Source organism: Vulpes lagopus, chromosome 6 (assembly GCF_018345385.1).
Source record: "Vulpes lagopus strain Blue_001 chromosome 6, ASM1834538v1, whole genome shotgun sequence".
NCBI lineage: Eukaryota > Metazoa > Chordata > Mammalia > Carnivora > Canidae > Vulpes > Vulpes lagopus.
Genome location: NC_054829.1, coordinates 33,399,271 through 33,423,061, shown reverse-complemented (window position 1 = coordinate 33,423,061; position 23,791 = coordinate 33,399,271). Strand labels below are relative to the sequence as shown.

The 23,791-nt window shown below is 46.3% G+C and overlaps 1 long non-coding RNA gene across 7 annotated transcripts in view; it reads right to left on the bottom strand.

The window, feature by feature from the left end:
- The window catches only part of LOC121493268, a 66,957-nt gene that overhangs the window by 6,604 nt on the left and 36,562 nt on the right, over positions 1–23,791 (bottom strand). For 6 of the 7 annotated variants that reach the window (XR_005988440.1, XR_005988439.1, XR_005988434.1 and 3 more), the window contains 2 exons: positions 4,607–4,844; positions 1,864–2,046 (listed from right to left, as the gene is read on the bottom strand). This is a non-coding gene — a long non-coding RNA (uncharacterized LOC121493268). Of the gene's footprint in view, positions 1–1,863; positions 2,047–4,606; positions 4,845–11,400; positions 11,562–23,791 lie in introns of all 7 variants that reach the window. The other variant, XR_005988437.1, reaches the window with a different exon arrangement.

The window sequence follows — 23,791 nt, the reverse complement described above, 5'->3', positions numbered from 1 at the left end:
GGTTGACCTGGCAGTTTGGGTGAGGGGTGAACAGCAGGAGATGAAGTTGAAGAGGAGGCCCAGGGGATACAGGCCCTCAGGGGTCAGAGTATGGGTGTAGAGGGTGAGAGCATTTGAGGGCTTTAAGCAGAACAGTGACAGGATTCGACTCATATTAGGGCAGGATCCCTCTGGCTGCTATGTCTAGCACAGATGATAGAGGGACCATGGACAGAGCAGGAGAGCAGCTAAGAGGTGATGGTGTCCTGGACAAGAATGGATTCTGAAGGATTTTCTTATTGACTGGATTGATAGCAAAGATTGAACGATGGCACTGAAGTTTTGTTTTGTTTTGTTAGTTTATTTTATTTATTTTTGTTATTTATCCTAAGTACTGATGTGTCCACTTTTTTTATGCTATAGTGGACACTTACAAATAGAAGTGTTCCTTCTACTGGGCTGTGGCTGCTTTAGGGTAGGGTGCTTTCATTTCTTCATTTTTGTCTCCCCCAAAATCTGTGTCAGAGACACTCCTGCAGGGAGAAGATTGTGTGACAAAATGGAAAGCACCATATGACTGGAAGCCTGAGCAACTCTCCTTTGGGAATGCCTTTGAAAGTGCTGAGCAAGGAAAGCGGGTGGTTTCCTTACTGGCTAGTGACACAGGCAAGCAGCACAGTTGTGGAGGTAAAGCTCAGGACCAGTATTGGGTGGAGTAGACTCTGGGGTATTTAGAGGTCAAGGGAGATCAGGGCTCTGGAGTGAGTGGACTGAGCATAGTGTCAGTGGTCTTGAACCATGACAGATGGCCTTGCAGTAGCATGATGCAGAGCAGAGATTGGCTTCTGGGGGCAGTTGGCAGTGGCAATGGCCATGAAAGACATCCAAGTCAGTAGCTTGGTAGAGTGAGGTGCACCAGGAGTGTGCCACTAACTAAGGCCTGCAAAGTGACAGCAGGCCTTATCTACACAGAAGTGGTGTAGATAAGTGGACAGATATTGGAACAGGGAAGAGACTGATTATAAATGGAAATACATCATCAAAAGGCTTCCCATCCTTTGGAGATTCTCAAGGATACAAGAATGCTGAGGACTGAGAGGCACCTCCTTTGTGCAACTCAGTAGATGGGTGAAATTGATCTACGGGTCATACTATAAACTATTAAAGTGATCTTGCCCAGGGTAGGACCTAGGGGATATTTTGATTTATAAGTATTGTCTCTATAGGACAGTTCTGTTGATAACTATCAATGTCCTCTGTTCTCTAGGGGTATTAGCATTGCTAGGGTGATTTCCTTCTGGGTCTAAACCTTTTCTTCATTTGTTTTCTCTTTATCTCTGTTGTTTGTTGATGTCCCATACCGACCCATGTCCCTTACTGACCCCTGCTGGTCAACACTATTTTGGTTTCTCCCCTACATCAAAGCTTGTAGAAGGGTGGTTGTGTCCTCTCCGTCTCTGTCCGCAACTGTTTATAGAGATTAGGCTTTAATATACACAGACTTCGGTCTCAATTGTATAGCCTTAATCAATTTGGCTCTCTTTATTTCTTTTTTATGAGATCTATTGTCTTCTGATTACAAAAGAAATACATGCCCATTGTAGAATTCAATTGATTTTCTAGAGCTTTTATTTTAAATTTGCATTCCCTGTGAATGCCCATCTGGGCAATTTGGGAGATGCTGGAGGGGCAGCTCTCCTTGAATGCAAATGCATCCTGTGCAGTCTTTGCTGGCAAAAGGGTATCTGGGAAACAAGAACTCACAGCTAAGTGCTGCCTGGACAACCTTCCTCGTTGTGCAAACATCCTTCCCCTCTAGTTGTTCTTTGTTCCCTACTTTCAAACATACTTTTAGCAACAGCAGCAGGAATTAAAGGCACTCACTTGTCAAAAAATGTGGCCTTGCAAGGGCTTGGTTGCTTCTTATTTCATGCTCTTCACTTGGACAGTTCACATGTGATTTGGAGGGCTACCTCCTTTGTGCAAAATTTTATAGTTCATTCGTGTGCTGATTTTCTTAGGTACATGCTTTAGGCTCTGAGTGTGCAAGGATATTACACTTACAGTCTGCAAAGTAAAAAAAAGTCAGATAGTTAGCTATTACATTGTACACATTTTCTTGTATTGCTTTCTTCCACTTGAACTCATTAAATGCTGTGGGTCATATACAGGAAAATTATGTCTTCATAATTGCCAGGGAAAAAAGAATAACCCTTATGGAGCATCCAGTTTTTGTCACTCACATATCTTCCTGGCTCATAATCCTCACCACAACTCTTTAAAGAAGTGTTGTCCCTACTTTACAGATGTCCCTGGAAGATGGTTGAAGAAATTGGCACTCAGGGAGTTGAGTACCTGCCTGAGAAATTTGAGTTTGGTCACTTCGGGTAAGTTCTTAAATACTATTTCAGGGCTAGGGCCTGAAAAATTGCAACTTGAGGAAAACAAATTAAATTGTTTAATTGTTAAATTGCAAAGACCAAAGGTGTTGATTTTCTGTCCAGATTATTTTTTTCAGCTCTTTCTCAACCCTATTTTCTCCTCTTAAACAACCCAACCAGCCAGTTGTCCAGGGATTGATATATGGCTGGGAGCAGACTCATGTGAAAGTGGGCAGGAGAGCCCAAGGAAAACCTACTGGCTTGGCTGATGGGGGTGACAGCTTGGTAATGGACCTCTGAGAGTGTATATATGAATTAAGCACCTTTCATTTCCTTTGCTGCAAAAACATCAATTAAGCTTGAATAATCCATGGGTTTTCCCCATTTTCAGGCAGAAGAAAATCAGCACAAATTGGCTGGAGTGTTTTTTCCTCTAGGCTTTGATCATTAATCGTCTTCGGCTCCTTTCTGCCCTCCACTCCTCCTCCACCCCGCCAAAAAAAAAAAAAAAAAAACCCACACACTGCCATTTCTGGCACCCACTGTGAACATTTACTAGGCAATTTGTTCAGTTTTGAGTATAATGAAGATATGCATTCAATGTTCTGAAGACTGATTCTATGGAGAGGGTGCCAGGCTGTACGGTGAAGGTTGGTGAAGGTTTGTTCAGAGCCCTTTTTGCAGGTTGGCCAAGTTGATTGGCTCTGACATCACAGTCTGGTCCCTGGCTGGTGTTGCCCTGCACTTGAGCCAAACAGATGTGTCTCTGCAGGCCTCTCCATCTGACACCAGCCGGAGAAAGCCTCATTTGTCTTTGAAAGGCCTCCCTCAACCCATACTTTTTTTTTGAAATGATGCTACAAATGTTGTGCTGCAAGAATCAATACTGGCACGAAAGTTTCCCTTGTGCCAGGGCCTGGTATTCCAGTGGTTTGGGTGACTCTGGGCCCACTGGGTAACATCCGGGATCCCTGGGATGAGCAGACCCCAGAGGTCATCTAGCTCCCCATTTGCTTCTAGGGAGAGATACACTCATACCTTCCAGTCATCACCTGGCCTTCTCACAAGGGCAACAGTATATTAAGAGCCAAATGAGTGGTACTTTCTGTCCTTCCCACAGCTCTGTGGGGAACTCCCCAGGCTCCCCTGTCAGCCTGGGGAACTGCTGACAGGCAGCTGGTTTGTCAGTTTAATTCAGTGCCTAATCGGTATGATTAGCCCCATTTTTCAGATGAGGAAAATGAGACCCGGAGAGGTTTATTTATTTTTTTTAATTGATCATTTAGGGCAAGCTTTCTATTCAGAGTTGAGTGATTACAAATCCCACTTAAAGTTTTTAAGAAGTTGGGAAACACGTTAGTCACATACAGAAGGAGGTATACATAAACCTCATATTCACATGTAATTGGAAAAGAGCTAGAATAGTACTGTTATTTTAAATAGAAGGTTGTGTTATTATGCTGTGTTGTTTTGCTTTTCAACTATTGTTCGATTAAATTTGGTGTTTAAATACTGGTGGAAATATTTCATATAATTTTCATTTTTTGGTTGTGAAAAAAATTCAATTTTCTTCTCCATCTGCCCAGAGAGGCCCGCCCTGCAGACTATGGCATATGGTACCCTAATGTATTACTCACATTTTCACTGCATGTGAACATACCATGAACATGTGATTGCTGTATTCTGCATTTTTAAGTTTTACTTAATATCAGATTGTGATTTGCTGTTCCTTTTTCCTTTTGTGACTTGCTTTTTACTCAATTTTTGTGTATTAGGTATCTGTCAGTGTTGCTAAAAGTAATTGTAGTTCATTTATTATAACTGCTAAATAGTACTTAATCATCACTTGGTAACCCATAATTTTTTATTCATTTTCAAGTTAATATGCATTCTGGTTATTTCCAATTTTCTGGTATTACAAACAGTGCTGAAAGAAAAATTCTTACATGTATCTCTTTATACGTTTGAGAATTTCTCTAAGAGTGGATTGATTGATTGATTGATTGATTGATTGATTTTCTCTCAGGGTAGATTTAGAGCATGAATTTCATTGGTTACTTCTGAATTGCATGCCAACATGGTCAAATTGATCCATACTCCTGTTAGCCACATATGAAAATTTTTTTTCTCTACATGCTCGTCAATGCATGGTATTGTTAGATGTTTCTCTTGTGCTGAAATGATGGTGTGAAATGGAATCTCTCTGTTGTTCTCCCACCCCAACCATGTGCTGCAATGCCTGTTACCTGGGCCTTCTCAGAAAGGTGGGGTGGAGGACTGTGTTCATACAGTGAAAATGGTTCCAAGGTCTCTGGGGCCCAAGAACAACCTTGTGGCAGAGCTGGAGAGAATCTTGCTGAAGGCCTGCTGTAGTTGATGGATGCCTTGCCCTTCACACATTTTGTCTCTTCCAGAGCCCTCTGCTGAACCTCAGTTCTTGTGTTTGGAATGAGTTATGCAGTCAGGATATCCTTGGCTTTTCACCTGTGAGAGACCCAAGGTCAAATGGCCTCAGTGAATCTGTCAAACATCTGGCAGGTGTCTTTGTGTTGATGGCCATTCTGTCTCTAATCCCTTCATTTCAATGCAACCTTTCTCCTTGTTACCCTTTCCTGTAAATCCTCCATCTATATGCTCTCTGGGCTAGTGTTACATGACCACTGGTGTATGAGTAAGTAGGATGAAACATATTGCTGTTGTGTCCAGATCCTGGACACATATTGTGTCCAGGTCCTCCTCCAACCCACTCCTTGAAGATGGTCATTTCGAGCCGTCTCTCTTCTCTTTCTCTTTTGTCAGCCCTGTTCACTGTTAAGGTCCAGAATAGAGAACTAAGATTATTTACTGGCTCCCAGAATAAGAAGGATTGTAAGACCCAGCTATGGTTCCCTCCTCTTAGATCCCTTCATGCAGTTAAATCCTGATATTGGAACAAATTTAATGGGTAGAAAGAACTTTGGGGAAAAGGAACCAGGAAAGGCAAAGGAATAGTGACTAAACCCACTGATGTTGTAGTTTCCCCAAACTGTTGTGGTTGCCCCAAGTATCATAGAGCATACTGCTTGAGATCAGGGACAGAGCGTGTGCGTTTGGAGTATCCAGGCCTCTCTGGATCCCAGTTATTCCACTCACTGGCTGTGTGGCTTTGGGTAACTTACCAAATCTTAACCTCTCTGAGACTCGATTTCCAGGTTTGTAAACAATTCTGATGGAGTGTGCGTTAGAGACAATGTATGTAAATCACTCAAAATCAGGCACAGCTCTTAGCAAAGCCAGGTCAGGGCCTGACTTAGCATTGTCCATTCCTGGCTGACTGCCCTGCCTCACAAACACACACACACACCCCAGGCTCACCACACACACATACATATAACACATACATACACATGCCGTGTACATACCACATGCACACAATGTATACATATATACAACAAATAGGTAAGAATCCTCTCCACACACATATGTCTACCTCTCCCCCATGTATACCTCACCCACACATACATACACATACCACACACATACATACGACACATGCATACACATACCATAACACACCACCCACACATGTCACACACCCTACACATCACACACACATATCTCACACACACACACATATTCGAGGTGCCTTCCCATGCGCTCAGCCGACTTGGTAAAAGGAGAGAATCTCTGCCATAATTTGAACATCTTAAAATCCATTTTGATTTCACTGGGAGAGAAAAGAATGCAGTGTCATCACTTTACCTGAGAGGTTCAAGAAAGTAAATAGAGGGAAAGAACAAAGTCACAATCCAGGGAAGAGGTTAAAAAAAAAAAACCCTAATAAACTGCCCATCAACATCACTATTTGGTTGTAGTTCCAGCAGAAAGGTCTTGGGGAAGAGCAGGTCAAAACTATTGTCTAAAAATGTAAGGGCTTTGGAAGATGATTTGTCTCCCCTTTTCACTGGGAAGTGGCTCCTTGTCTACTCAGAGGGGCTCTCTGGAAGAGATAAGAGCCAAGGTAGTAACATCACCTTAAAGCCATAAATAGTGTTATCTTCTCCAGAATGTCTCAAGTGCATGTTGTGTGATTATGGAGCAACTTTTGGGATGTGTCACAGCTGACAGTCCTCTGCTCTTGTCAAGCCCTGTGAGCTCTGGCAAAACAGCAACTTGCTTAGATTCACATTGGCTTACAGCTTGGGGCTGCAGTTTCTAACCAGGCAACGTGAAAAACATACACCAACAACTTTCGGGTATATTATGTGTTACAAACTCTGGTATTTAGGGAGCATCCCCTTTCCACAGAAGGAATTTAAGTTCTTGAGCGCTACTGGGCTCACCCTTGATACGTAGTCTCTCATAACGTCCACATAAGGTGGGGGTGCCACTATTCTCCCCATTTTACAGATAACAAAACCGAGTCCAGTAACCTGCTCAGTGTAACACTCCTAATTAGTGGTAGAGTCAGGATTCACATGGGAAGACCTAGCTCTGGAACCTGTGCTCCCTCCTCCCGTTACACACCACGTCATCTAGTGGCAGCACCACTGAGCTTTACCGTCATTGGGGCAAGGTCAAACTCATGCTATCAGGAGAATAAGCCCTTCCTCATCTGAGACTAGATGATGCTTCCAGAAGAAAAATTTACTATTCAATTGAAATTCAAGTCCATGCTGGTTTCTTAGGCGGACCCCTGAGAAGATCAGCTGGGAAGAACCTGTGGTCTGGTTTTCCTCTCTGCTCACCTCTCACTTGAGTGATTCTTACTGGGATTCTCGGCCCTTTGGATGGAACAAGCGTGCTCTGACCATCACTGGTTGTTTAGCATCCCTGGCACTGAGGCACTAGATGCCAATAGTGTGCCCAGTCATTGGGGCTGACCCCGTCCTCCCACCTCGCTTAAGAGCCATGAGAGGGGGGTGCCTGGGTGGCTCAGTGGTTGAGCATCTGTCTTCGGCTCAGGTTGTGATCCCTAGGTTCCTGGGATCAATTCCCACATCAGGCTCCCCTGCCTATGTTTCTGCCTCTCTCTATCTGTCTCTCATGAATAAATAAATAAAAATCTTAAAAAAAAGAAAAAAGAGCCACGAGAGGACATGTTGCTGAAGCCTGAGGTGCTAGTCTGAAGGGTTTGGGAAGTATCTCAGGGAACAGAACCTCTTCCTGTGGGAGAGGGGTGGACTTTCCACTGTGAAGAGGAGGAGAACCTGGACTGGGGACCCAGAGGAGAGGGATGCCTGGAAGGGTGGGCTGGAGAAGAGAAGTGAGACCGAGGTCTGGGGGAAGGGACCGCAGGTGCTTTCATGCCATTTTGTAGTGGCTCCACCCAAGAAGGAACGAGCAAACCCCTTCACCTCATGGCAGCATCACCTCTCAAGAAATCTGTGGTCCTGCTGTGACACAGAAGACCCCTCCAAGACAGGCTGCCACATTGCACAAGGGATTTCAGGATGTTGCCCCATTTGGGAGGGCATTTCAGATGCGAATTCCCATTGGCATTGAATTATATGTTCTTTTCAGACTAATCTCAACCCAGTTGACAGAGTGATCCTATTAAAAGATAAATCAAACCATGTCACTTCTTTCCTCAAGACCCTCCAATGGTTCCACATTTCACTTGAAGTAAAAACCAAAGTCCTCACAATTGACATCAAATGCTCTACACGTTTTGGTGATTATTACTTCTATGACCTCATCTTCTTAACACTGTTCCCCTCATTTACTCTGCTCCAGCCACATTCCTCTCCCCCGAACCTACTGCTGCTGCCTCAGGGCCTTGGCATTGGCTACTCTTCTGCCTGAAGTGCTCTGCCTCCACATACCTGCATAGCTCTCTGCCCCACTTTTTAAACATCTTTACTGATGTGTCACCTTTTTTTTTTTTTTTTTTTTTTTTTTTTTTTAATTTATTTATGATAGTCACACAGAGAGCGAGAGAGAGAGAGAGGCAGAGACACAGGCAGAGGGAGAAGCAGGCTCCATGCACCGGGAGCCCGATGTGGGACTCGATCCCGGGTCTCCAGGATCGCGCCCTGGGCCAAAGGCAGGCGCCAAACCGCTGCGCCACCCAGGGATCCCCGATGTGTCACCTTTTTAGTGAGGTTCCCCCGACCACTCTTTCAAACTTCTTCCCTGTCCCCCAACCCTTCTTATGCTTCTCACCTGACTTGACTTTTTCCACATCAGTTGCCACCAGAACCCAGCATACTAAATCATGTATTTGTTTCATACATTTAGACTCTTAGAAGTCTTAGAAGTCTGAGAAGTCTAGCTCCACGAGAGAAGGGACTTCTGTTTGACTTGTTCATGGATGTATCCCTAGCGTCTCAAAGAGTGCCAGTAGAAGCTTAATAAAAATTGTTGAATGAAATATTTTCTGTAAATTGGAATTCCTCTGGAGAATAGGGCTCCAAGGGATCTAAGTGAAACACCTTCCAAAGTTTTCATGTTCCTACTTGCTTGTCCTGTCAGTGTGGATGCTGTTAATTTAATCCTTACCCAGCCATAGAACCTGAGAACCGAGATGCCCTCTGCACAGCCCTACCTGCTCTCTACTTCTCGGATTTGTTTCCACTGACCTACGGAACTGCCCACTTGAGCCCCCACACTATGCTCTGGGGTACCCTGGAATGGCCTCTTCCAGCCTGGGCTCTCTGGCTTCCTGTCCAAGCCTTGACCTGATGGTCCATGAAACGGAGCCCCTCCCATCCCTGGGTGGGCCTCCTGGACCCATGCTCCTGGCTTTCCTAGAGTCTGTCTCTGTTATTTTTCCCTTGAGCTAGAAGTTTGGGAACTGAAAGCTACAGACACGGATGAGAAGCAAGGCAGGCATCTGCACACCCCCAGACAAGAGAGTTAAAGGATTTCTTCCAGGCTGGGGATGAGAATTGCTTTGTGTTAATTTAATGAAAATGACACAGTAGAGACTGACTTGAGACCAAAAATGATTCAGAAATTCTAAAAGTTCAAATTGATCAGCAGGTTGAGAATTCTTTAAAATTCGAATGAGCTTTTAGCATTTGCACTATTTGCTGGGCTTAAAGAAACACAAAAAAACAAAGAACAAGAATCGCCTTTTAGGTAAGACCATGAGGCTTAATGCATCTGTTTCCCTCCATACGTTCAGTTTCCATTTCATTCCGAGATCCTACTAAACTCAGGAGGTTGCCTTTGGCTTTTCAACACTGCAGGAGATGATCTAAATCTAAATAATAATGAAAAGCCACTGCTTTTATTGGAATTTTATTTTATAAGTTGATGGAAACATTTCATATACACATTAGGTTTGTAACCCAGTCTCGGTACTTGCCGAGTCCCGGAGGGACTGTTTCACTACTTGGGAGTTCCCTGGTGTTTGCGTTACTCCTCCGAGGCAGAAGGAGAAAATGTTTTCAGTGAAGGGAGAATAATGTTTTTATTTGAAAGAATTCCTGTGTAAGTCAGGACACACACATTCATAGCCCCCCCCCACACACACACACTCTCTCACACACTCACACACACACTTTTATGTTCTTTCTCTCTTACACAGGCTGTATCATAAAATTATAGAGTTTTAGAATCGAAAGAACCTTAGAGCTGATCTGTTCTCACACTGGCATGTTACATATGTGGACGCTGCTGCCCAGACAGATGAAGTACCTCGCCCAAGGTCACCCCCATCTAGTGGAAGAGCCCAGACTCTACAATTCACATTCCCTGACTCAAGTCTAATTTTATTTCTGCTACACCACATTGACTCCCAAATAAGATAATGTATATGAAATCATTTTGGAAACTGGAATGCATTACGCAAGTATTGGCTGGGGAGAAGAATGGGGAGAGGGAGCGTGAGAAGGGGCTTTCTTTTTTCAGAGACAAGCCTGCTATGCTCAGATCTCTTTCCAAACGAAGTGAATGTATGTTATGTGAGTCACAGATCATATTTCTAATTAGGTTCCTGGGTTTGGCCTCCAGTAAATGAGCATCAAAGGGGTCAAACCAAAATACATTATTCATTCAAAGTCAACATCTAGATATCCCAACTTTTCCCCCTTCCTTCTCACCCTCTCTGTCTACCTCCCTCTGGTGTCCACTTCTGGTTATTGCAGGTATGCCAACAGGCTGCATACACGAGTCACAAAATGTTTATGTATTTTTTACTAAAATGATCTGGCTTTCTTTTTATATCAGCAGCTATTATCAAGAGCAAATTGGAATGTGATTCATATCAACAGGAATAATTGGCTGATATAAAGACTTGGATATTGTTAAGAAAAGTCTTTAAAATAGTTTGTGATTGGAAGGAGAACCTATTTGAAGTTTGGTTGTTATATTGTTTTCAATACACTTGGATCCATAAAAAGTCCTTATAAATAATGGAGACACTTTAATGACGAGGAGATATACATGTTTTAAGGTAGAAGGCCAGCTAAGTGAACGAACACATGATTTATCAAAAGACTTAATTACTATCTGGAATACTGGCAGTTACTAAATATTATCACAGGTGACCTGAGGGACTGAAATTTTATTTCAGTACTGTTAATAGATTAATTCACTAAAGAATATAGTAATTACAAATAATTTTTTCAGTGGTCTTACGTTAGCCTCTCTGAAATATGTATTTCAGCTCTGATCCATTACAATTTCCGTGTTCCCTTTAAAGAAGTGTGCCCAACATTTCAATACTCTAGCCAGGTTCTTTGTTATAAAATATTGGCAAGAACGTCTAAAACTCATTGGAAGATTTTTTTTGGTAGTCTTGCCTAAAAGCTTTGGATTGAGGGAGACAAATAGGTTGCTAGCAAAGTCTATAAACTCTGGACTCCATCTCCTGCCCTTAAAAAATCTGTCTGAAAATCTGAGTGATATTTACAAATAAGAGCCTTCCACCACATTCCCAGCTCTTGTCAGCCTGTGACAAATAGTTCAGTGTACACAGTGAGGACAAGGGGCTCTGTGCACCTTTTCCCTACTATCTGCCTTGATCTACCAGCCCTTTCCTGTCTTTCCACCTTTCCTTATCCAGCAACATGCACACCGTACTGTCCACCTGTGTGCACACACACCCACACACCTTCACGTCTCTATTCTGAAGGCCGAAGGAGGGGAAACCATCAAGGTTTTTGAGGATGGGTGGGCACAGGCTGTGGCTCTCCAGGCTGCTGGCTTACTGTGCATGGCTCAGCAGGAGACAGAGGCCTGAGGACGCACTGTCTTGTCTTCTCTTTATAAATACTGCCAAGTAACAGAGAAAGAAAATTAAGCTGCGAATAATCATTTTTAAGATTTTGAAATATAAAGCAATACCCTACCTTAATACGCTAAGTGCTGTCCAAAAATCCAATCACACAAATTGTAGGGGAGCTTGATTGCCAGGTTAATGAAATGACCAGCGTGAGTCAGCAGCCCGGGCCAAGCTGACTGCCAGGTGCTTGGTATCTGAAGGGGCTTTAGCAGGAGTGCTTTAGGGAGAGGTTTTAGTACTCCTGAGGGTGGAAGTTGGGGTGGTGTTTTTACTACCTGTACCTTTCCCAGTTTCCTCTAGTGACAGACTTCCTCTCTCAGCTGACCACTGCCCCTCCTCCCTGGCTACAGGCATGGGTCTGGGGTCAGACATAAGGCAGGGCCATCAGAGTCCTTTCCCAGGACTTTTCTCTCTTCGTGAGGCTGTAAGGGCCGAGGTCCAGAATTCAGGCAGCCAGGGGGCCTTGGTGGATATGCAGACAAGCAGAAGTGGTCATCTAAGAGAGAAAGTTCCAGTGCTGTTGTCCCTAAGGCCAGATATACCCACTCATGTTCCTTCTTGCAGTTTAGTATTTTCTCCCCTTTTGGGCATAAGTTAACTTGAGTTGAGTTCCTGTTACTTGCAACTAAGACTCTTGAAAAATAGAGAAATGACTCCATGGGCTTGGAGTCTGAAGATGCATTAATTAGTGAGACTGTGGTCGCAAGTGACACAATCGCATCTTCAGTTTGCTTCAGTGTAAAAGAGATGTGTTGGCTCATGGAACCAGAATGTCCAGGAGAGGCTCTCACTTTACTCAAATGGTATCTTCAGGATCCCACTTTTTCTCTGACCCTCTCCTCCCCCTTCCTCAGGCTTGGTTCTATTCTCAGTGTGGCTCTCTCTGCGTGTGGCAAATATCCCCTACCTCACAACCCACCCCTCCTCGGAGCTTCCGGCTTGCAAGATCCTTAGTTCTCACAATGCAGAAAGAGAATGATCCCCCGCCCGCCCTCTTCCCACACCGGGTTATCCCCGAGTGAACCAGTCCCTGTGTCTACAGGAATGGGCACACGAACCTGCTCTGTGCCTGACGGAGAGGCCCTGGCGTAGGATACACTGAGCCACTTGCTCACCCCACAAGCAGGGGAAATGCCCTAGAACGGGAAGCGGGGTGGTCCCACACTCTGGTAGACCAAATGCTCTAACCACACAGACCGGTGGAGGGAATGCAGCTGGAACAGATTGAGCCCTGAATGTAAGGAATGGGAAATGCAGGACAGAAACCATGAAGTGGCAACAGATGTGGCAGAAAAGTGACAGGCACTCAACCTGCTGGGGAAGGCCTCTGGCTTCACCCAGGGGGGCTGGGCCCCGAGAACCTGTGGCACCCTCATGAAGATGCCCCAGCAATGCACGGCTCTGGTGGTGAGCAATCTCCTGGAAGGAAGTCACCCAGGAGAGCAGGCTGCAGGGGGGGATTGCAAGGAGCAGGACAGACAGCAACAGCCGTGGGTCCTATACACACGAGGCTCAGGCTAGGGCAACGAGAAATCTGACTGTGGGGGTACTTTCTCTCTCATCTATTTCTTTCTCTCTCTCTCTTTTTTCTTTTGTTTAATTGATGGCTTTTCCCTTCCTTTGTCTTGACCAGTGGGACAAGGAAAGGAGGGCTGACTTAGTTTGTAGAAAGCAGACAACTTTGCTAGAGACTGGGGTCCTAGCCTGTGTCTTCCCTGGGATGCGTCTGAAGTGCCATGTCTCTGTCGAGTGTGGTGTCTTTTTAGGCTCACTCTCTCCTTCCTTTTAGCACATAGCATTTCAAAAAAATGGGTTGGCAAGAAATTCCAGGCTGAGAATTGAGTCAAAGGGGAAGGAGCTGCCTGGCTTCGGAGGATGCCTGTGGTTTGGGGGCAAAGTGGATAATCTCTCCTTTAGAGGAAGGGCTTGGCCCAGGGGGCAGGGGGATCTCTGAAGCAGAAATGGATTCAGAGGCTTGTCCAGTTTCCTGTGCAAGTCCCTGGCAGGGCCATAAATCCATCCCAGCTGAGAAAACTGTTTACTTACAGCACCAAACCAAGCAAGTCGGGCCTTAATAGACTCAAACTGGTTGGCTGCTTCCACTCTTGAATTTGGTTCTGTCCACAAAATACTGATTTAAGGCACTTTAGATTTCCTGCACTCCTCTCAACCCTGAACGAGGGGATGGCATAACCTTGATTTTAAGCAGGAAAGGCAAAGGGAATGAAGGGCCAGGTAGGCAGTGAGGGGTTAGTTCTAGGCTCCAGAGTCCATCTTCTTGGCGTGGAGGCCATTTCAGTGCACATAGATGGCGTGGGTTTTAGAGATGGAGACCTGCTTTTGATGTGGCATCAGCTGGAGATGTCAGTGGGATAGAAGGCATGGTTCTTGCCCTTCTAGAACATATAGACAATTAATAAATTGATGAACTCTATCAAAAATATCTAGAAATGTTTGTATTTACTGGCATAAGAAAAACCATAAATTAATGCAGCCTAGACATTCCAGTGAAGGGCTCTGGGTGGGAATAGGAGGTGTGAGAAAGCAAAGTGGGGGCTCATGTGGATCAGATCTCTGGGGGCCACAGGCATAGGCTCAGCTTAGGTTTTAAGGATGGAAAGAGAAAAAACTGGCTAGTTCATCACTTACAACACCCACTGATAGCTCTCTGTGGCTGGGATATGGCTGGAAGGATGAGGGGAAGGACTAAAGCCAGAATGCCCCCCATCTCTTTAATGCGCCAGAGTGTCTCCAGCTACCCACCCACCCCCTAGGACCACCCACATGGGCAAGAGGGAGAGAAGAAGGGGGGAAGGCTGAGAGGTTCAAGAGGATAGAGTCTGATTTTCATCTGCCACAGAGGACTGGGTTGTAAATAATCAGTTGTACGAGCTGGCCCTATGTCACCAGTGATAGGACATGCTGGCTGTTCTCAGGTTTCCATGGGTGGGTGAAGTGAAATATCACATCTCTCCTCATTTCTCCACCACATTCAGGGATAATGACTGTCACATTGCTTTATTTATTTTGAAGGAAATCATATCTGCCTCTGAGCTCCCACTTACCAGTGATAAAAAGTCAAGATTGGTTACAGATTAGTCTAATGGTTCCCTTGGAATCTTGTGGAACTCTCAGAGGACCCCAGCAGAGCTTGATCTTCTGCAGGGCCTCTGGTCTCCACACTCTTAGTGTCACTGCTGAGGAAAGGGCTAGAGGAACAAGGTGGCCCACTGCTTCCGGATCAAGTAGGACCTTGGTTGAGGCTCCCAAGCTGCCAGGCCTGACACCCATCCCCTGGGCACCTACCCGATGGCACTCCTTCAGAGAGAGATCCTGACACCTCTGGGTGTTGTGTAGCAGTGAGGGCCAGAGTGGATACTCTCATCCTTTCCTTCCCTTTGGCCTTGAAGAAATCACTCATTTCTCCCTGGGATAGGCTGTTCCTCCTGTCTTAATTGGCTTCATCTTCCAAACCAAGTACTTCTATGGGGAGAGGAGGCAATGTGTGCCCACATGCACAGGCATGGCTATCTCCTGGGCATTTACAACCTGGGAAACTCCCCCTAACTAGGGAGCCCAACTGCCCGATAAAAGGCCTCTTGGGATGGGAGAGGTAAAAATGCCCCTTATTTTTGACTCCTATTGAAGCAAGACCAATGCAAGTTAATCTCTCTGTAAGTTATTCTACACATACTTGTTTGAATTTGGAGCTTATTAGAATTTCCTCTAACTGAATTTACCTAGTTATTTAGAGGCAGAGACTCTTGAGAGAGAAGAGATCAGGGTCCTGAGAGGGCTCTTCTTGTTCCCACCCCTTTACCATCATCATCATCACTACACACACACACACACACACACACACACACACGCACATGCACTCAAGTGCACAGACAGAAAGCCAGATCTGACAGTTAGGGTCGACTTCAACCAGGAGATGACCACAGAACCCCTTAGTGGAAATCTACTGAGGGAGGGGATGATGACTCTACTGTCTGGGCCTTGGGAATTGTGATATGTTTTATGGCAGGTTTGACAGGTGGCCCAAAATGTATGGTACCCAGCATGTGGTGAGGGAAAGCTCTTTTCACATCCAATGGATTGAGTATTCAGTGACTAGAGTGTGTCAAAGGTAAAACGGCTGCAGGTGTGTGAGTGGAAAAAGCTATAGCTTGATGGGTACTCATTCTGAGCAGTCCTAAGTACTGTCTTTGCGGCCTGGAGCGCAATGGGTGAGCGGTGTCCACATGAAAAGTGGTGCTGAATGCTGGTCCTGTCTCCACAAGCCCCAGCTCCATTTCTTACTGGGTGGCTGTGGTGCCTAAGTCACTGAGGAGGAGCTGGTGGGGGCAGTGCTGGGGTGTGCAGCCTCAAGGGGTCCCTTGGGGAGTGTTGGCTCACCAGCAGCCTGCAGTAAGGTGAGGGACCCTCAGAAACCAGGCAAAGACTGGGAGCCCCGCTGAGAAACAGGGAAGATGTTGGAGCTGTTGGGATTTGGGGAACTTATACCGTTGCTCATTTGCAACGTTTGCCATCGAATACCACGTAGATCTGGTGCATCTCAGTGTCAATGGCACTGAGTCCCCAGCAATTCCACACCTCCTTGGATAAGGCACCGTGGAACTGTTGCCTGTTCTAATAGATTCTGACAATCGTGTCTCCAGAGGATTCCCTTCTAAATTATAGGCTGTCATCTGAGGTATGGGGCACATTCAGTATTGGGTTTAGCAGGTGATCCAAATGATGTGCTAACTGAGCCCATGGAGAAAAAGAAAATCCAAATAAAAGCATGGAGGAACATCTTCCCAGCATGAAACTGCCAAGTTTTAAATGCTCACCGATGATTTTCTTCTATCAACTTGTTAAGCTGGTTACAATAATTTATTTTAAAAATACAACAAACTTCTCTCCTTATTTGGTCTGTATTTGCAGTTGCTGTTGTCATACCATTGTCAGCTGTCGATCATGTCAGAAAGCAGAGAGGTAAGGAACCTTTTAGGGCATTTCTGATCTGTCCCTAGAGGATAATTGCACTTTCTAGCATGTTCTCCTGGGCTTTGCGAGGACTAGTTTTAAAAGGATCCAGAAATGAAGTCCTGTCACTTCCTCTGGGAAAGACTATTTTAAAGTCAGATCTTATCACAAAGACAAGTTTCCCCTTGTTATTCTTTCCCAACTTTCTGTTCTAAATGTCATCCTTGCAATCATTAATCACAATGAATAGGAAGTTATAATTAATAGAGGCCCAAACCATTCAAGTGGAAGATTACTCCTTTGAATTCTTGTATTTTTCTTGGAAGATGTCCTTGAATTAATTATTTAGTATTTGGGATTTTTTTTTTTTGCCACAATCTTTTTTTCCAAAAAGAACAAATTGATCGCAGTAATGTGAGGGGTGAGGGGATTATGTGTCCATATGCAGGAGACAGATGTTAAAAATAAAAACAAAGCTCTGAGGCTGCTCCCTCTGCTGGCTTTTTTAGAAAAGAGAAGGAGAAGCTGCCTTGCCGAAGAAGAAGCGGCACCGACCCTAAGGATGCTCTCAGGCTACCCATGAAGTACAAAATCAAGAGAGATGTGCCCCTTGCCAGGTTCTCTTAGAGGCCAGTAGCAAGAGCGGCACTGGGCTGGGTGCGGCGGGTGAGGAGAAGAGGCAGTTTACAAGCCTAGGGGAGGGGTCAGGGGCCACAGGTTCCCCGAGCTTTCCATTTTGTGCACCAGAGCAGTCACATCTTTTCGACGGAGGCATCTGGTACTCTGATCACATGGGGAACATGGGACATTTAAGTCTTTTTTTTTTTTTTTAATTTTTATTTATTTATGATAGTCACAGAGAGAGAGAGAGGCAGAGACACAGGCAGAGGGAGAAGCAGGCTCCATGCACCGGGAGCCCGATGTGGGATTCGATCCTGGGTCTCCAGGATCGTGCCCTGGGCCAAAGGCAGGCGCCAAACCGCTGCGCCACCCAGGGATCCCGGCGCCACCCAGGGATCCCTTAAGTCTTAAACTGGAATATGGAAGCAACCATTTGACAGGGAGACACAGAGAGTGCAAATTAAAAACCATGCAACTACAGTCTGTGGTTCTTTTTTTTAAGATTTTATGTATTTATTCATGAGAGACAGAGAGAGAGACAGAGAGAGAGAGAGAGGCAGAGACACAGGTAGAGGGAGAAGCAGGCTCCATGTAGGGAGCCCAATGTGGGACTTGATCCCAGGTCTCCAGGATCATGCTAAACCACTGAGCCACCCGGTCCCTGGTTCTATAGCTAAGGGAGGGGCAGAGAGTGTGGAAGCCACACTCTCCCACAGACTCTCTGTTCCCTGACCTGCGGGCCTGGCTTTGCAGCTCGGCTTCTCTCCTGGGATGAGCGCTAGGATCATGTTCCCAGGTACAATCCATATTTATGTCCTATGTTCCCTGGCTGGTCTCATTGGAGCCACTTGTTTTCGGAAAGGACATCACTGTGTATGTATTCTCCAGGCTCAGCAACTTCTGGGAGTACGAAGCCCCAGGAAAGAGCCCTGATGCTGCCAGGCTCCTGTGCGGTTGGGGGCATCTCTGGAGTTGGGTTACAATGCCTGGCCCGCAGTCCTGCTGACCTTGCTTCACCCTACTGGCCTTGGGAAAGCCCTGGATCACGATGGAATTCCATGACAGAGAAGTGTAACAGCTAGGACGTTGTGACTGGAATCCTGAACTGTACAAGGGTGGGTATGGAACTGTGTGCTTAAATCCAGGGCTGAGGCAGGGACCACAAGTCACTCACTCACCAGTCATTGTCATAATTAGAGATTCATTCTAATATTGGCAATAGTGAGTCCATGTAGCTTTAAAAAAATTGTCTCCAGCACTGAATCTTGGGAGTAGATTGTTGGCAAGGATGACCCCAATTCTTCCCCTCCCTATATCGACTTAAAAAAACCCACAATGTGGCTTTGGAGCTTTCTTCTTGAAGAGATGGAATCTAGTTCTCCTGCTCTGGAATCTAGGCTGCTCCTGAGGCTCCCTTTGACTACTGGAACGTGGCAGAGTGATGGTGTGCCAGTTCAGGGCCTGCACCTCAGGAAGCCTTGAACATTTCTACTCTCTTTCCCTCTGTCCTTCTCTCTCTCAGAGCCCCGTCCCCTAGAGGACAAGCCCAGGATGATGATGTTCTCTGTCAGCAGAACAGAGGCCATATGGGAAGATGGCTAATTGTCCCAGGTCAAGGACAGCATAGACCATCTTACAACCTGCTGACTCCCAGACACCTGTGAGAGCCCAGCCAAGACAAGGGGAGCTTCTTACTTTGCCTTCAGCTGACTACCAGTGTGTGAGTAAGCCCAGCTGAGGCTGGAGACTTCCCAGCCAACACATAGGCTTGTAACCAATACTCAATGCCACTGGATATTGGGATGTTTTGTTACACAGCAGCAGCTAAGACATACACCTGCACACACACACATGCAAAGAAGCTGGTTACAAATGGGGTAGATGTTTAGAAGGGGTGGAGCTGTGCGATACTCACCAGCACACCCTCATCATGCTGCCTAGTGCTGTCTCCTAGCCAGGCGTCCATCATCCACACCATCAGTCCTGTTGGTAGCCTCTCCCCTGCAATCCCTGACTGCCCACCTCTGGGGTCTGCAGACTGTTCATGTAGCACACAATGAGGGCCTGGTAGTCACCTGTGAGGAAGGTTTGTAAACCCTGGTGGAGAGGGGCTCTGGTCTCTAGTGCTTCAAGATTAGTGAGGCCTGCTGGAAGGCCTTGGAGCTGCAGGTGGAGTGGGTCTTATATTTACAGGAGCTCCTCACCCCTCAGGATTGGTGAAGGGGCTCAGGAAAGCACCACAGGTGAGGTTTGTCATGGCTCTCACAGAAGGGAGCGCTCTTGTTCCCACTCCTGCTGCTGGGATTGTGGCTCTACAGGCCTAGACAGAAAAGTAGGGCCCTACACTTTGGTATGCCAGGTGAGCCACAAGCTTCCTGCTTTCTCAGCATCCTGCCTTAGGCTAGCTCTTCTCTCCCTCAGGTCTAGAATTCCCACCATTAGAGTCATAAGTTGGCCTTCTAAAATGATGGTAGTGCTGGGGCACCTGGCTGGCTCAGTCAATAGAGCATACAACTTTTGATCTTGGGGTTGTGAGTTTGAGCCCCATGATGGGGATAGAGTTTACTTAGAAAAAGATGATAGTATGTGTATTATCCCATTTGTATTTTTCTCACCAATGTGAAGTAACTTTTTCCCACTTTTGAGAAGGAAATCAAGGTACAGGCAAGTTGACTAACACCCTGAGATCATACTGTCCCTAAAGCACAGAGCTGCGATTGAACCTAGGTTCCCTGGTTTGAAGGGCCTGGTTATCACCCACTGTGCTACACCAACATAGACAACAGAGGGACAGAGGCTGCCTTCAAAGGGCTACTGTGAGCCCCACCTGGACAGAGGATGGGAGCTCAGAGTTGTATGAAGGGGTTTAAGTCAGTGTCACCTCATAGTGAGAGGAGATGGGGCCCAAGACCCCTCATTTGTCCAGTGTGGGAGGTGGAAGCATGAGATGGTTCTGACACTGGTCACATGATGCTCCCTCAGCACTCATAATACCGTGTATATCTACATGTTAGCAGATCCTGCAGCAACCCCCCTGGTGGCTTCCTTGCCTCTTTTGTGAGACCCTTTGAGCCTCTTGAGATGAGGGCTCATAGCATATTAGTTGCCTGTGGTGACGAGGACTCGGTGACTGTAGGTTCACAGCAGGCATGGGTCAACGTGAGCCATGACAGAGCAGCTGGGCATGTCAGGCAAGATAGGCCAGGCTTTGCCTCAAGTGATGCCCGAGATTTGCTGGGTGAATACTCATCATTATTAAGGGTATTTCAAAGTCTCTCAGAAGAGAGATCATTCTAGGAGTTCAGAGTAAGCCGCTTTTAGTGGTACAGAGAGCAGGCCATGTGGGGGTAGAATGTTGATCTAGGCCTTGAGTGAGGGGGAAATGGCATGATTTACCCCCCACAACCTGTCATCACTACCTCTGTGGGGAGGTCTGTTGACGCGAGTGTCAAGGAGACTAGCTGCTGGTCCAAGTCATTTTCCCTTTAGGCAAAGAAATTCTGATACATCTCAGAATGAAGGCTCATCATGTAGGATGGGCCCACTTGGGGCCATCCCTCAAGGCTCACAGAGCTAGCATGAGTCATTTGGCTTAGACCCAAATATAGAGATGGAATCCCTCCATGTGGTTCTCAGCTCACTTTCATTAGGTTCCCATGGAGGGTTGGTTAGACAAGCAAATTCCTGGATCCCCAAAACCTACTGCCTCAGAATGAGGGGGACTGGCCCTGGGAATCTACTTGTTTAGCAAGTAGATCTTGTTTAGCATCACTCCTGGTGATGCTCCTAGCACACTTAATTGGTGAGCCACTGCCCAGAGGAGACCTGACCCAGTCCTGCAGGACCAGTAGATAGCCTCATGCGCAAGCTCTGAGGCCAGGTGGCAAGTGCAGTGCTGGGTCCCATTCTCCACACTTTTCTTCCTCTATACTGTTGGCTTCCAAATGTGTCTCCACACCAGAATTGCCCAGAAAGATTTTTCTAAAATGTATATTATAAATCCTCATCCTAGACCAACTAAAGTAGGATCTCATCAGATGGGGAAATTCCCCATATTTTTGGAAGAAAAATCTCCCCAGTAGACCTCGATGCTCAGTCAGGTGAGGGGATCGGCCTCTACCCACTCTGGTCTCATACACAGGTGACCCATTCTTAAATCAGTGCTCAAGGATCCAAATCCACCACCATCCTCTTAGTCTATTTACTCAGGGTATGTATTTTTTCCTTTTAATTTGGGGGCGCTCTGAATCAACTAATTTTTGAGCCTTTGGAAACTCAAGAGAGAACAATGAGCATGAACTCGTAGGAGGCAAACTGAAACAATGCGCCATCTGCGATAAAATCAGCATAAATTCCCCAAATGGCATCACGCTGCCAAGACAATTCTCCAAGGCTTCTCTGTCTGCCTCAGTAGAGCATGAGCCCTGGAGAGGTTCAATTATCCTCCACACATGTGCTCTTGGGGAGCCTGGCAAGAGGAGGGACTGGGATGCCCCATGATAAAGTTCCCTGGGTTTTAGAAATAAAGGGAAGGGCAGGTAAGTCAGAACTCAGCTTGCGTTTCTGGTATAGATTTGATTACTAGTAATTAGCCAATAATTCAATTGTGATACTTGCATTATTCACCTAATTGAAAAATAAGTGATGGACAGTGTCATTATTAGGGACACGTATCACATTTGAATATCCATTTATTCATTTAACAAATCTTTGTCTACCGGATGCAAAATACTGGACAAGCCACCTGGCTTCTGTTGTCCAGTTGCTTATGGAAAGGAGGGTGTGATATTCTAGAGAGACTACAGATTAAGAGATTTAAGGGAGATACTATTCAGCTCGGGGAAAATCAGGACCTTTTTAGGGAGGAGATGGAATTTTCACATGGAGTAATAGGTTGGATTGACAGGTTGTGTGCATGAATAAAGCACAGAGGTTGGTGGGTAGATAAAGGGTGTCAGATACAGGGTGGTGTTCTGCTTTTTTAGCAAGAAACTGGAGAGCTCTAATGGTAAAAAGATGATGATAGTGGGTCAAATGCTGGCAGGCCTGGAAGTGGCCCATTGGAGGCATGGGTATCCTCTTTCAGTGATTGTGAAAGACATGACCCACTCTGATTGTGGGAATCTCTTCCATTAACTCTGGATACTGCCTTAGAGCTCCTTGTCTCACTATGTGTGCAATTCTTCATGCATCCACCAATCCGAGTTGGCTCAGGACGGAAAACTCATTCTGTACCCCTCCTTGCCCCTCTGCAGCCAAGCAATTAGCATTTTATTCCAGAGACAGTCACTGGAAGACAGTCTCCCCACCCCGTCACCACCACTGAAGGGATGACCATTACACATGATCTTTTGGATGATTAATCTGGCAGCAGAGCCTGGAAAGGTCTGGGATGGGGCAAGTAGTCAAGGCTGGGAGACTGGGTCCTGTGGCAATCGCCTGGGAAGAAGTGATGACAGCCACAATTAGGGACCTGGTGGTGATGATGGGAACACAAAGGAGAGGACAGAAGGAAGACAGCTTTTGTCAGGGTGAATCAGCAAATTGGGAGGCTTGAGGGATGTCAGGGCCGGGATGGGGAGAGATTTAAGCTCTCAGCTCCAGAGCCTGGAGGAGAGTTCTTACAGAGGAAGGTGGCTCTGGAGGAGAGGCAGGCTTCAGAGAATTTAGCTCTGGACCAAGTGTGAGAAGCTGGCGCCACATTTGAGGGGAGATGCTTAGGAGACGTTTAGACATGTGGAATCAAGGTCGGGAAAGAAGAGGAGCTGGAAACAGGTACTTGGGGGTCGTATCTGCAGAGAATGGCTTAAGGCATAGGAGTGGATGAGAGCATCCCGGAAAGACCAGATAGGAAGCAAGGGGAGGGGCGAGCAAGGGAGAGGCGGAAGACAACAGGAACCTGCTCCCTGAAGCTATTACAGAGCAAGCTGCTTGTATTTATCTTCCCAAGTCTGATGGTTTCCAGCCTATTGGGAAATATCCACTTTCATGTACTAAGAGCCTCCAGTAAATATAGCACCCCACACCAGCCCGCATCCATCAGGTTCTGAAAAGACCTAAAGCCCGGACCCTGGCTGATAGACATCAGGGGCTGCTCCTTGTGGACACCCAGGCTTTTGTTGCTATGCAGACGCCCAGAAACATAAGCACGTGGAGGGGGGGGGTGAAGGAAACCCCTCAAGACCCCGGTGCTTTTTGTCTTAAAACGTCCCTGATGTGGCCCTGCAGGCTGGGTGCAGAGCAGGGGGCTGCCCAGGGCCCCGCCCAGGCTATCCCGGTCTCTGCTGCTGGCCTGGCAATCCACTGGCTGCCGGTCCCTGCCGGACGACCAGGGGACTTGGTGGGTGTGCAGCACAGTGTCTAGGACAGAACTCTGGCACAAGGGGCTTGCTGACCCCTTCCTAGAGCGTCCTCTTTGAACTAAAGACTGAAATGGGGGCCTACCCTGGAACCTGGGGCTCCCACGTCATAGATGCAGAATGCTTTAGACCCTGCTTGCTTGTGCTCATGCCCGTAACCCTCACCCACTATTTACCTGGTTTAAGAGCCTGGATGGATCCCAAAGTGGGCTGCTGAAGCTGATATATTAAAAAAAAAATTCTGGGGGGTGCCTGAGTGGCTCAGTCAG